This window comes from Arachis ipaensis, chromosome B6 (genome assembly GCF_059453495.1).
Source record: "Arachis ipaensis isolate K30076 ecotype BB chromosome B6, ASM5945349v1, whole genome shotgun sequence".
Taxonomy (NCBI): Eukaryota; Viridiplantae; Streptophyta; class Magnoliopsida; order Fabales; family Fabaceae; genus Arachis; species Arachis ipaensis.
In genome coordinates, this window is record NC_142441.1 from 104,654,558 (window position 1) to 104,667,550 (window position 12,993).

At 40.7% G+C, this 12,993-nt stretch overlaps 2 non-coding genes across 2 annotated transcripts; one reads left to right on the plus strand and one right to left on the minus strand.

The window, feature by feature from the left end:
* Positions 1-948: 948 nt before the first annotated feature.
* LOC148562148 (small nucleolar RNA R71) lies at positions 949-1,052 on the minus strand. The gene has a single exon (XR_015886615.1). It is a non-coding gene; the product is annotated as a small nucleolar RNA R71 (small nucleolar RNA).
* Positions 1,053-12,047: 10,995 nt separating this feature from the next.
* On the plus strand, positions 12,048-12,154 carry LOC148562149 (small nucleolar RNA R71). The gene has a single exon (XR_015888254.1). It is a non-coding gene; the product is annotated as a small nucleolar RNA R71 (small nucleolar RNA).
* The last annotated feature ends 839 nt before the right edge of the window (positions 12,155-12,993 follow it).

Genomic DNA, 12,993 nt, shown 5'->3' on the forward strand with positions numbered 1-12,993 from the left:
ATAACCGGTGCACTTGCCGGAAGGAATTTTGCCGATCGTGCGATTTCCTAAATCGTAGCATAACAAGTTTATGCGCATCAAGTTTATGGCGCCGTTGCCGGGGATTGGTTTTCGATTGACAATTCTTCAATTGGAAGTTAACTAGATTGAGCATTTTTTTTGTTTTGATTAATTCAGTACACATTACTTGTTGAATTTTAATTTCTGCACTCTGTTACATGCTTTCTTTCTTTATGCCTTTAAATTCAAGCAACTAACTCACTGACTCACTAACTGTTTGAATTAATTCCTCAACTGTTCTAACCATACTCTTCCATTAACCAAGAGTATTTCACTTGTTTGTTGCCTGTGCTGTGTTCTTGTATGACAGGTAGGAGAGGAGAGACATCAACTCCTCCATATACCGAACCAGAGAGGACCCTTCATAGACTGAGAAGGGAAGCAAGAGGGAAGAGAGTACTGGGAGAAGAGGAATCTGAAGGAGAATCTGAGGACAATTTTGAGGAAGCTTTAGATCTCAACATAGATAGAGAAGTTCACAACCATGAGAGAGCTGATGGAAACAATGCCATTCCTGAGAGGAGGGTTCTTAGTTCATACATAAACCCAACCTCTGGGAATTGTGGTAGCAGCATCCAGAAACCACCCATTCAGGCCAACAATTTTGAGCTCAAACCACAGCTAATATCACTTGTGGAGAATCATTGTTCATTTGGTGGAAGTGCTAATGAAGACCCAAACCAACATCTCACAAAATTTCTGAGAATTTGCGACACTGTGAAGTCCAATGGAGTCCAGGAAGATGCATATAAACTGCTTTTGTTCCCATTTTCACTTAGGGACAAGGCAGCTAAGTGGCTGGAATCATTCCCAAGGGGGAGCCTAACAACCTGGGATGAGGTGGAAAGCAAGTTTCTGGCACGTTTCTACCCCCCACAAAAGGTCAATAGGCTTCGATCTGAGGTTCAGACGTTTAGACAACAAGATGGTGAAACTCTCTACGAGGCATGGGAGAGATTCAAGGATTTGACAAGGAAATGCCCACCAGACATGTTCCATGACTGGGTGCAATTGCATATTTTCTATGATGGACTGTCTTATGAATCAAGGAAGGCTGTAGACCATTCATCAGGAGGTTCATTGAACAGGAAAAAGACTGTGGAAGAAGCCATTGAAGTGATTGAGACAGTGGCTGAGAACGAGTACTACTATGCATCAGAGAGACACAACACTAAGGGAGTCATGGAGCTGAACCATGTTGATACAATTCTAGCCCAAAACAAGGTGTTTGCCAAGCAACTAGCAGAGCTCACCAGGAAATTAGAAACAAAACAAGTGGCTGCAATACACACACAAGAGCAAGAAGAAGAAAGCACTGAAGGAGGTGATTGGGAAGAGGCCAATTATGTAGGAAATCAACAAAGGCAACCATATGATCCACATTCCAACACTTACAACCCAGGCTGGAAAAACCACCCAAACTTTGGGTGGGGAAACCAGCAAAACCAACATAACAAGTCCACATACCAAAACTCCAACCAAAGATCATACCAAGCCACACAAAACACTTACTCTCAACCACCATATCATAGCCAAAATAATCAACCTGCTCAACCTAATCCGAACCAACAATTTCAAGATCAATTAAACAGGATAGAAGGAATGCTTGCAACCATGAGTCAAGACATAACCGAATTGAAAGCTTTTAAGGAAGAAGTAAATTCTAACCTGCAAAACCAAGGAGCTGCCATCCAGAAGCTAGAAAATCAAATTGCGTATTTGTCTAAGCAAACCCCTGGGACAAGCATTTCTCATGCTGCCAAGGCTATTGCAAGGGAATAATGTAAGGCCATAACCTTCAGAAGCGGAAAGAATCTAAAGGAGATCTCAAAGGAAACCACAGAGGATGAAGCAAAGGAAAATGTGAGAGATAAGGAACAAGGACAATCTTTTACATCGTCTGCAACAAAAGAAAAAGAAAAAGAGGTCCTGAAGCCTTATACACCTAAGGCACCATATCCTCAACGTTTGATGAAAAGTGAAAAGGATGGCCAATTCTCCAGGTTCTTGGAGATTTTCAAGAAGCTTCAAATCAACATTCCGTTTGCTGAGGCAATAGAGCAAATGCCACTCTATGCAAAATTCTTAAAGGAATTAATGACCAAGAAAAGAAGCTGGAGAAACGAGGAAACTGTGTTGTTAACTGAAGAATGCAGTGCCATCATCCAGCACAAATTGCCTCAAAAATTGAAGGATCCAGGCAGTTTCCAAATCCCCTGCATCATAGGAGAAGTCATGGTGGAGAAGGCCTTGTGTGACTTAGGGGCCAGTATCAATTTGATGTCTCTAACAATGATGAGAAGAATGAAGATTGAGGAAGCCAAACCAACAAGAATGGCCCTCCAATTGGCAGATCGAACTTTTAAATTCCCTCATGGGATAGTTGAGGATTTGTTGGTGAAGGTGGGAGATTTTATATTTCCTGCCGATTTTGTGGTGTTAGATATGGAGGAAGAAGCCAAAGCTTCAATAATCCTGGGAAGACCCTTCCTGGCTACTGCTGGAGCCATCATAGATGTACAAAAGGGTGAACTCACTCTTAGACTACATGATGAGAAATTGGTGTTTAACGTATTCAAAGCAATGAGCTATCCATCAGAATCACTAAGGGAATGCATGAGGGTGGATGTAGTGGACATTGCAGTACAAGAAACTTTTGAGGAAACAACAAAGGAAGTGGCAGAGGAGGAGTTCACCAAAGACATAGAAGTTAGTGACATCAAGGCTGCTGAAACAACCATGCCGAACATGCCAGAGATAGTGAAAGAAGAGAAGGAAGCACCAAAACCTGAGCTCAAAGCATTGCCCCCTAATCTCAAGTATGCATACTTGGGTAGTGATGAGAGTCATCCTGTTATCATTAGCTCTGCCCTGAGTCAAGAACAGGAAGAAGAATTGATCAAGGTGCTACAAACTCATCAAGATGCCATTGGATGGACCCTAGCTGATTTGAAGGGGATAAGTTCATCCATATGCATGCATAAAATCTTGTTAGAAGAGGATGCTAGACCCTCCATCCAAGCTCAGAGAAGATTGAATCCCGTCATGAAAGAAGTGGTACAAAAGGAGGTCATGAAGTTATGGCAGGCAGGGGTAATCTACCCCATTTCTGATAGCCCATGGGTTAGTCCCATCCATGTAGTTCCCAAGAAAGGTGGCATAACTGTGGTGCCAAATGAGAGGAATGAACTCATACCCACAAGAACTGTCACTGGGTGGAGGATGTGCATAGACTACAGGAAGCTCAATGAAGCCACCAGAAAAGATCATTTCCCACTCCCATTCATGGATCAGATGCTTGAATGGCTTGCAGGACATGCTTACTATTGCTTCTTGGATGGATACTCAGGCTATAATCAGATAGTAGTTGATCCTAGAGATCAAGAGAAAACATCATTTGTTTATCCATATGGAGTTTTTGCTTATAGACGCATGCCCTTTGGATTGTGCAATGCACCTGCCACTTTCTAAAGATGCATGCTGTCCATCTTTTCGGACATGATTGAAAAATTTATTGAGGTCTTCATGGATGATTTTTCTGTGTTTGGAGATTCTTTTCCCAGCTGCCTACACCACCTTGCCTTCGTGCTTAAGAGGTGCCAAGAGACTAACCTAGTATTAAACTGGGAAAAATGTCATTTCATGGTCACAGAAGGAATAGTCCTTGGCCACAAAATCTCTAATAGAGGCATGGAGGTGGACAGAGCTAAGGTGGAAATCATTGAAAAACTACCTCCACCAAGTAATGTCAAGGCAGTTAGGAGTTTTTTGGGACACGCTGGGTTTTACAGAAGGTTTATTAGAGACTTTTCTAAAATAGCCAAACCTTTGAGTAACTTGCTTGTCTCTGATACACCCTTTGTATTTGATAAAAATTGCATGCTAGCCTATGAACTTTTGAAGCAAAAACTTTCCTCTGCACCTATCATTGCCCCACCTGATTGGAACTTACCTTTTGAACTGATGTGTGATGCATCAGACCTTGCTATTGGGGCAGTGTTAGGACAAAGGAAAGACAATTTGGTACATGTGATTTATTATGCCAGTAAAGTCTTGAATGCTAACCAAAGGAATTACACAACCACTGAAAAAGAACTCTTGGCAATAGTCTTTGCATTTGACAAATTTAGATCCTATCTCATTGGATCTAAAGTCATTGTCTTCACTGATCATTCAGCTTTAAAATACTTACTTGCTAAACAAGAATCCAAACCAAGACTTATTAGATGGGTTCTTTTGTTGCAGGAATTTGACATTGAAATCAAAGACAAGAAGGGTGTAGAGAACAAGGTGGCAGACCATTTATCAAGGATACCATGTGAAGAAGGAAGCGCACAAAGCACACATATAAATGAGTGCTTTCCTGATGAACAACTCATGGTAATTCACAAAGCACCCTGGTTTGCAGACATAGCAAACTTCAAGGCCACTGGGAGTTTGCCGTTGGAATTTAACAAGCATCAAAGGAAGAAATTGGTAAATGATGCCAAATACTTCATCTGGGACGAACCATACTTGTTCAAAAAATATTCCGATGGCATACTCAGAAGATGCATATCAGAGGAAGAAGGAAGGGAAGTCTTATGGGACTGCCATGGCTCCACTTATGGAGGACATTTTGCAGGAGAAAGAACAGCAGCTAAGGTGTTGCAGTGTGGTTTTTATTGGCCCACTATCTTCAAAGATGCAAAGGAACTAGTGAAGCACTGCCATGAATGCCAGAAAGCGGGGAACCTGCCAAGAAGAAATGAAATGCCACAACAATTCATTCTGGAACTTGAATTGTTTGATGTATGGGGGATAGATTTCATGGGACCCTTTCCCTCCTCATACTCAAATAATTACATTCTTGTGACAGTAGACTATGTCTCCAAATGGGCTGAAGCAATAGCAACTCCAACCAATGATAATAAGGTAGTCATGAACTTCCTCAGAAAACACATTTTTTGCCGTTTTGGGGTTCCAAGAGCAATCATCAGTGATGGAGGAAGCCACTTCTGCAACAAACCATTAGAGGCATTGCTTCTAAAATATGGAGTCAAACACAAGGTAGCCACACCATACCATCCACAAACAAGTGGGCAAGCCGAAATATCTAACAGAGAACTCAAAAGGATCCTGGAAAAGACTGTGGGAACTTCAAGGAAGGACTGGTCGATTAAGCTAGATGATGCTCTTTGGGCATATAGGACAGCTTTCAAAACACCAATTGGAATGTCTCCTTACCAACTAGTATACGGAAAAGCTTGCCATTTGCCACTGGAGTTGGAGCACAAGGCATACTGGGCCTTGAAACTTTTGAACTTGGACAGCAAAGCTGCTGGAGAAAGAAGGATGTTGCAAATTCAAGAGTTGGAAGAGTTCAGAGCTGAAGCTTATGAGAATGCCAAAATTTACAAAGAAAGAGCAAAGAAGAAGCATGACAGCAACATAGCCCCAAGGAAATTTGAAGAAGGACAAAAAGTATTGCTCTACAATTCTAGGCTGAAGCTATTTCCAGGGAAGCTAAAATCAAGGTGGTCTGGACCATTCCTTGTTACCAAGGTCTCCAAATATGGACAAGTAGAAATCATGGAAGAAAAGTCACAACGAACCTTCATTGTGAACGGTCAAAGACTCAAACATTACTTGGGAGATGTGGAGGAGAAGGACAAGGTTAAATATCACCTCAACTGAGGAAGCTGACCGTCAAGCTAATGACGTTAAAGAAGCGCTTGTTGGGAGGCAACCCAACCTGAGGTAATACCCTTTTGCTGTTTCTTTTATTTGTTTCAATAAAAAGGGTGAAGTAGTTTCTGTGCATTGCAAAGAATTTAGTTTGGTGTTTCACACCACATAATGAATTCGTGGATCAATAATTCAAAGGGGAATGTGTGACTCTAAGTTTGGTGTTCCACCATAAAGATCAACTGAACACAACAACCTTTGAATTATATGAAAGGAACAACCATTCTAAGCAGTCACAGAAATGCTTAAAAACCCTTAGCAGCAACTTCATTCCAAAGAGAACTCAAGGATTCAAAGAACAGAGAAGTAAGTGGGAGACTAAGTTTGGTGTTCACACACTAACTTAAGACTCAGATACTTACCCACACATAGTTGAGCTAACCACTCAAGTGCTTGAGAAGCAAGCAACTTCATCACTCTTTGCAGGAAAGGAAACAAGGATCTTAAAACATGAAGCAACAATTAGGAGAAGAAGAAGAAATCAAAGTGTTTCCTGGCAACAAAGAGAAAACAAGGAATTTCACAAGGTGGTATTGTTCCTTGATAATTCTTTAAAAAGGGCAAACAAAAGCATGCTTGTTCTGGTTTAAACTGTAAATGTTGAACCTTTCTGGAATGTGAAGTTTTTAGTATATTTGTCTGTTTATTGCTTTGAATAAAGTGAACGCCTAGATGTTTGGATATAACTTCACTTTCTTAAACAAGTGCTTGCCATGCTTGTTCTGTTTCCAAAAATAAAAGAAAAGTTTGAACAAAAGTAACTTGGCTCAATTAGTGACAAATCAAGTAGAATTAAGTGGTGGTATGCATGCTTGATTGTTTAGTCAGATCACTGGAAATAGAGTGTAGAATTATCATTTTGTATGTAGAAATTGAAAACTGTCTATGGATCTTGATGAATAAATATCTTTGGCCATGAAAAAGAAAGAAAAAGAAGAAGAAAAAGCCACTGAAAAAGGGCAACCAAAAAGCAAAAAAATTGAGAAAATAAGCTAGGCACCAATGGTTTGAACTTCTGAGACAAATGCCTGTGGTGTTTATGTATTAAGGATATGCTTGGATGAATAGGTTCTGAGGAGTGTTTCAACACTTGGTAACTTGGGTTAACTAACCCGGGTTATCAACCAAAAGTCCATTATCAAGAGCAACCTAAATACAAAACATTTAGTCACACAAAGAGGTGCTGGGCACCAATGTCTCAAGAAGAAATGTGAACTAAAATGCCTGAAGTGGATATGTATAGTACACTGATAAGAAAAAGAAAATGCCAAAGGCTTGTGCAACACATGACACCAAGCAAACAAGGAGCAAAGGAGCTCTAAGAAAAAGAAAAGAAAAACAAAGAAGAGAAAAGTGCCAAGGACATAAGAATAACAAGAGGCCATAGCAGTGTTTGATGGATGCAATGAAAAAGTGATAATCTTACCTGATAAGTATGAAAAAGTGATGCTGCAACTTTCTGCATAAAACCCTTCTGATGAACTTCAAATGCTTGCTAATATAGCCAATGTAATTGCTTTCTGTTTCATACTTTCTTCTCAAATAACTCAGGACTTGCTTAGGGACAAGCAAGTATTAAGTTTGGTGTTGTGATGCCAAGGCATCTTAGGCTAGTTTCACTAGCATTTTTTTTGATAGTTTTAGTTGTTTTATGCATTTTCTTGAGCTTAAAGTAACCAAGAATGGTTAAAAGAAGAACAAAGCAATGAACCATCCAAACAGTATGATTTTGATGCAAATTCCATGAGTTTTTAGTTATATTACTTGAATGCTATGAATGGAAGATTTCTCATGAAATTTTGCAAGACTTTGATGCAATTGTTTGGATGATTTCAGGGAAGAAGAGGCTAGGCAAGGAAGCAACAAAGTCAATAAAGGAAGCTTGAATATCACATGTGGAGTTTAAGTTCCAGTTTAAGCCTAAACTGGAGCTTAAACGCCAGAATCATGAAGGCTAAGAAATGCTGAAACTGAAGTTTAACCTCCAGTTTAACCTTAAACTGGAGGTTAAACGCCAGAATGAAAGTCTCACCAAAGAAGCATTTCCACGTTTAACCTCCAGTTTAACCTTAAACTGGAGGTTAAACGCCAGAATGAGAATGCCAATCAGGAAGCATTTCCACGTTTAACCTCCAGTTTAACCTTAAACTGGAGGTTAAACGCCAGAAATGGGAAGTGCACCAGGGAGCCATTTCCACGTTTAAGCTCCAGTTTAACCTTAAACTGGAGCTTAAACGTGTTCGACCAAGTTTTCTCCTCCAGGGTTGCTTTCTCCATTTCCACGTTTAAGCTCCAGTTTAACCTTAAACTGGAGCTTAAACGTGTTCGACACCTCCAGGGCTACATTTCTCAGCTTCCACGTTTAAGCTCCAGTTTAACCTTAAACTGGAGCTTAAACGTGTTCGACCTCCAGGATGCCTTCTTCCATTTCCACGTTTAAGCTCCAGTTTAACCTTAAACTGGAGCTTAAACGTGTTCGACCTCCAGGGCTGCCCTTTCTATCTCCACGTTTAAGCTTCAGTTTAACCTTAAACTGAAGCTTAAACGTGTTCGACTAAGTTACCCTCCAGGGCTGCCTTCTTCCATTTCCACGTTTAAGCTTCAGTTTAACCTTAAACTGAAGCTTAAACGTGCTTCCACAAAAGGCATCACTGGAAGTGTCTGGCGTTTAAGCTACAGTTTAAGCTTAAACTGCAACTTAAACGCCACTCTTGGAAAAGGTTTCTGGGCCAACAATATTGCGGTTTAAGTTAGTATTTGAGCACAAACATTAACTTAAACTTACTCTGGTATGAAACCCAATTGAATATCATGGTTTATGGGATTGGGCCTGAAGGATTGATGAGTCTGAAATTTCAATTTATTGAGTCATGTGTCATTATTTGATTATCACTAAGTTAGCTCAATGAATGTTACAGAATTTGGATCAACAGCCTCATCAAGATTATGGATCATAAACCCAAGGCAAAAGGAAAGCAGGGAGAGGCCTCAAAGCCCAAGAAACACAACAGAAGCTCAATATAGAAAGTGTATAAATAGGATAGAATTTAAGTTAGGAAGGACTGGACTTTCACAGAGCTAGTTTTCATATCTTTGTAATTGAATTCAGAGCTATGACTCACTAAACCCCCTTTCATTGGGTTAGGGAGCTCTATTGTAATTCAATGAATCAATAATAGTTTATCTTCTTCTTCAATCTTTTCTCCTGAATTTTGTTAGAAAGCTTCTCGATCTAATTCCATTGGGTAGTTGTCTTGGGAAAGAAACTACCCATAATTGGAATCCTTCGGAACCTTGGGAAAGGAATGGAGGATTCATGCTAGAGAAGCTTTCTCACAGTGAATTGGATTGGGGTTTGGATGGATATTGTGACATGTAATCCTACCAAATTGTGGTTCATGAAACTGTGTGGTATAATCAGTGATCGAGCATCATCTCTTCTTATGAACATTTAAACCAAGGGATTGGGAATTTGTTTGTTTTTAGAGAGAATTTGTGAGCCAAGGGATTGGGATCCAATCATATAAGATTGTCAAGCAAAATTCAATGAACGCATTGGTTGAGGAAGAGATAAACATGTTTTGATTCGGAGATCTCAATATCTCCTATAACCCAATGAATTCCCCATTTCTAATTTCCACCTTCTCTTTACATTCTGCAACTCAATTCATGCAATCACCCCCATTCCCTTTTAATTTCAGCAATTTAGCTTATGCTCTTTAATTCATGCAATTTAAGATTCCGCCATTTCAATTTCTTGTCATTTACTTTTCCCGCCAATTTTACATTCCGCAATTCTCATCTAAATCTTGATTCCGCTCAACTAGAACACACTTCTAATCTGAATTGCTCACTCAACCAATCCTTGTGGGATTCGACCTCACTCTATTGTGAGTTTTTACTTGACGATAACCGGTGCACTTGCCGGAAGGAATTTTGCCGATCGTGCGATTTCCTAAATCGTAGCATAACAAGTTTATGCGCATCAATTTCACCCAAGTGTTTGTCAAGTTTGGGTTAGGATTCATGAATATTGACTTATTCACTATTTTCTAAAAGTATATAAAATATGGGTTGCCTCCCATGAAGCGCTTCTTTAGCGTCACTAGCTTGACGTTCTCCTTCATCAGGGAGGTTGATAATGCTTCAAGTCCTCCCCTCTTGCCTTGGACTTATATCCATTGGTTGTATCAATGATCTCTACATGTTCCAAGGAGAGAACTCTGTTGATAGTGAAGACTTTAGGTAACTGAGATGGTACAGTGGGGAGATTAGGGGGGATATCTGGAAAGTAAGCTGAGATCACTTTATCCCCTGGAGAGAAGTTTTCCGTAGGGATCTTCTTGTTCCTCCACCTCCTTGGTACCTTCTTCTTTGTCCCTTTTGATGTTTCCTTGCTCTTTGTGGCTTCTTCTTCTAAGGGAATTTTGGTGTTATCTTCACTTGTCTCTGGTGGTTTAGGTTCCTCCAGCTTTTCCTTGAGCTGTGACAACTGCTTATTTCCTTGTTCATCAACCAAGGGCTTTCCCAGGTGGGCTGGTTGTGCTTCAGTGCTTGCTTCCTCTTTCAGCATCTCATTATGATCTTTGCTTGGTTCTTTATTTTCTTGGTCTGCTTCTTGTGAGAGTTTGAAGACATTAAAGCTGAGTCGTTCATCATGGATCCTCAATATTAGCTCCCCTCGCTCCACATCTATGAGTGCTCTGGCTGTAGCTAGGAATGGTCTTCCCAATATGATTGGGTGAGTGTGACTCTCTTCCATGTCCAATATGACAAAGTCTGTGGGAAGAAAGTATTTCCCAACCTTTAACAACACGTTTTCCACCACCCCTATTGCTTGTTTTTGAGTTTTGTCAGCCAGCCTGATGACTACATCTGTGGGCAATATCTCATTGATTTGCAGCCTCTTCATCAGGGATAAGGGCATTAAGTTGATGCTTGCTCCCAAATCACAGAGTGCTCTATCAAACAATGTTTCTCCTATGGCACATGGGACATGAAAACTCCCTGGATCTTTTCTTTTTGTAGGCAACTGTGGTTGAATGAGGGCACTGCACTCCTTGTTTATCACTATAGTTTGGCCTCCCTTGAGTGAGCTTTTCCTGGGAAGCAGCTCCTTCATATACTTGATGTATGCAGGCATTTGTTGAATAGTCTTGATGAATGGTATGTTGACATGCAGAGATGCAAACAAATCTAGAAACCTTGAGTATATTCTCTTCTCCACAGCACCATTGAGCAGTTGGGGAAAAGGTGCATAGAGTCTCAGTAGCTCCTGCTTTGAGATTTCTGGTTCTTGATGATCTTTTTCTTTCTTCTCTACTGAGGTATCTTCAGGTTCTTCTGACAGCTTGCTTGGCTTGTCCTCAGTCTCCTTATCACTTATAGTGATCATCTTACAATCTTCCCATCTTACTTTCTTTGTTTCACCTCTCGGATTCTTCTCTGTGTCACTTGGAAATCCATCTGTGGGTTTGGGAATTTGCTCAGAGAGATACCCCACTTGAGATTCCAACCTCTTGATTGTGTCTCCCTGGTTCTTGAAACTGGCTCGCACTTCCTCCTTGAACACCTTGTTGTCTTGAATCTCCTTGCCTATGCCTTCAAGTAGACTCTCAATCCTTGAGAGTCTGTCATCAAATGATTGTAGATCGGGATTAGAGGTGGAAGGATGAAGTAAGTTATTTTGGTTTTGATGTGGATGTGGAGATGTGTTGTTATGGAGGTGTTGATATGGTCTAGATGTGAAATGTTGGTGGCTTGCATTGTTGGGATTTGGGCATCTTTGATCAAGGCTTGGGTCTTGTTGATTTCCCCACCCAGAGTTTGGGTGATTCCTCCATTCAGGGTTGTAAGTCTTGGAGTATGGATCATGGTTTTGCCTAGGTGAATTTCCAATGTAGTTGGCTTGCTCCTGACTACCCTCTGCTTCTTCATTCACTCCTTCTTGGGTTGTTGATGAAGTGGTGATTGCTGCTACTTGGTTCCTCTCCATCTTCTTGGTGAGGTCAGCTAGCTGTTGGGTAATGAGCTTGTTTTGGGCCAGCAGAGCATCTACATTGTTTAGCTCCATTACTCCTCTTGTGTTCCCTCTTTCGGAAGCATAGAAGTAGTCATTCTCTGCTACAGTTTCAATGACATCTATGGCCTCCTCAATGGTCTTCTTCTTGTTCAAAGATCCTCCAGATGAATGGTCTACGGCCTTCTTTGACTCATAAGAGAGCCCTTCATAGAAAATGTGCAGCTGCACCCATTCATTGAACATATCTGGTGGACACCTCCTTGTTAGGTCTTTAAACCTCTCCCATGCTTCATATAGAGTCTCACCATCTTGTTGCCTAAAAGTTTGGACTTCAGCTCTCAGCCTATTGATTCGTTGAGGGGGGTAGAATCTTGCTAAGAATTTGTTCACCACATCTTCCCAAGTTGTCAAGCTCTCCTTCGGGAAAGACTCCAGCCACTTGGCTGCCTTATCCCTGAGTGAGGATGGAAATAAGAGCAGTCTATAGGCATCAGGATGAACACCATTAGACTTCACTGTGTCACATATTCTCAGGAAGGTGGTTAGATGTTGATTGGGATCTTCTTGGACACCTCCTCCGAACGAACAGTTGTTCTGAACAAGGGTGATGAGCTGTGGTTTTAGTTCAAAATTGTTGGTATGGATGGTTGGCTTTTGGATGCTACTTCCACAGTTTCCTGGGTTTGGATTGATGTAAGAGCCTAAAACTCTTCTATCCTCCCCAACATGATTTTCTCGTCCTCCTCCACCATGGTTGTGAGCCTCTTCCTCACGATGGTTTTCCATGTTTTCTTCCATATTTGGTTCAAAGTATTCCTCCTCTTCCTCAGCACCAACTACACGTTTTTCTTTTGCCTCCCTCCTTAGTCTAAGGAAGGTTCTCTCAGGTTCAGAATCAAAGGAAGTTGAAGCCCCGCTTCTTCTCCCTGTCATACAACCAAAAAGTACAAGCTAAGAGAATAGGTGCAGAAAGTATTTCTGTTAGAATTACTGTTAGTGTGAGTGATGCAATATATCAAACAGGTAGTGGGTTAGTGAAATGAATGGTAAATAACAAAGAAAAAGTAGGGGGAAGGGAAGAAATTAACTAAAACAGAAAGTAAATGACTCAAACAGAAAATTAAATCAAACAAAAATAAAATGCTCAATCTAGTTATCCTCCAATTTAATCATTGTTGATGCAC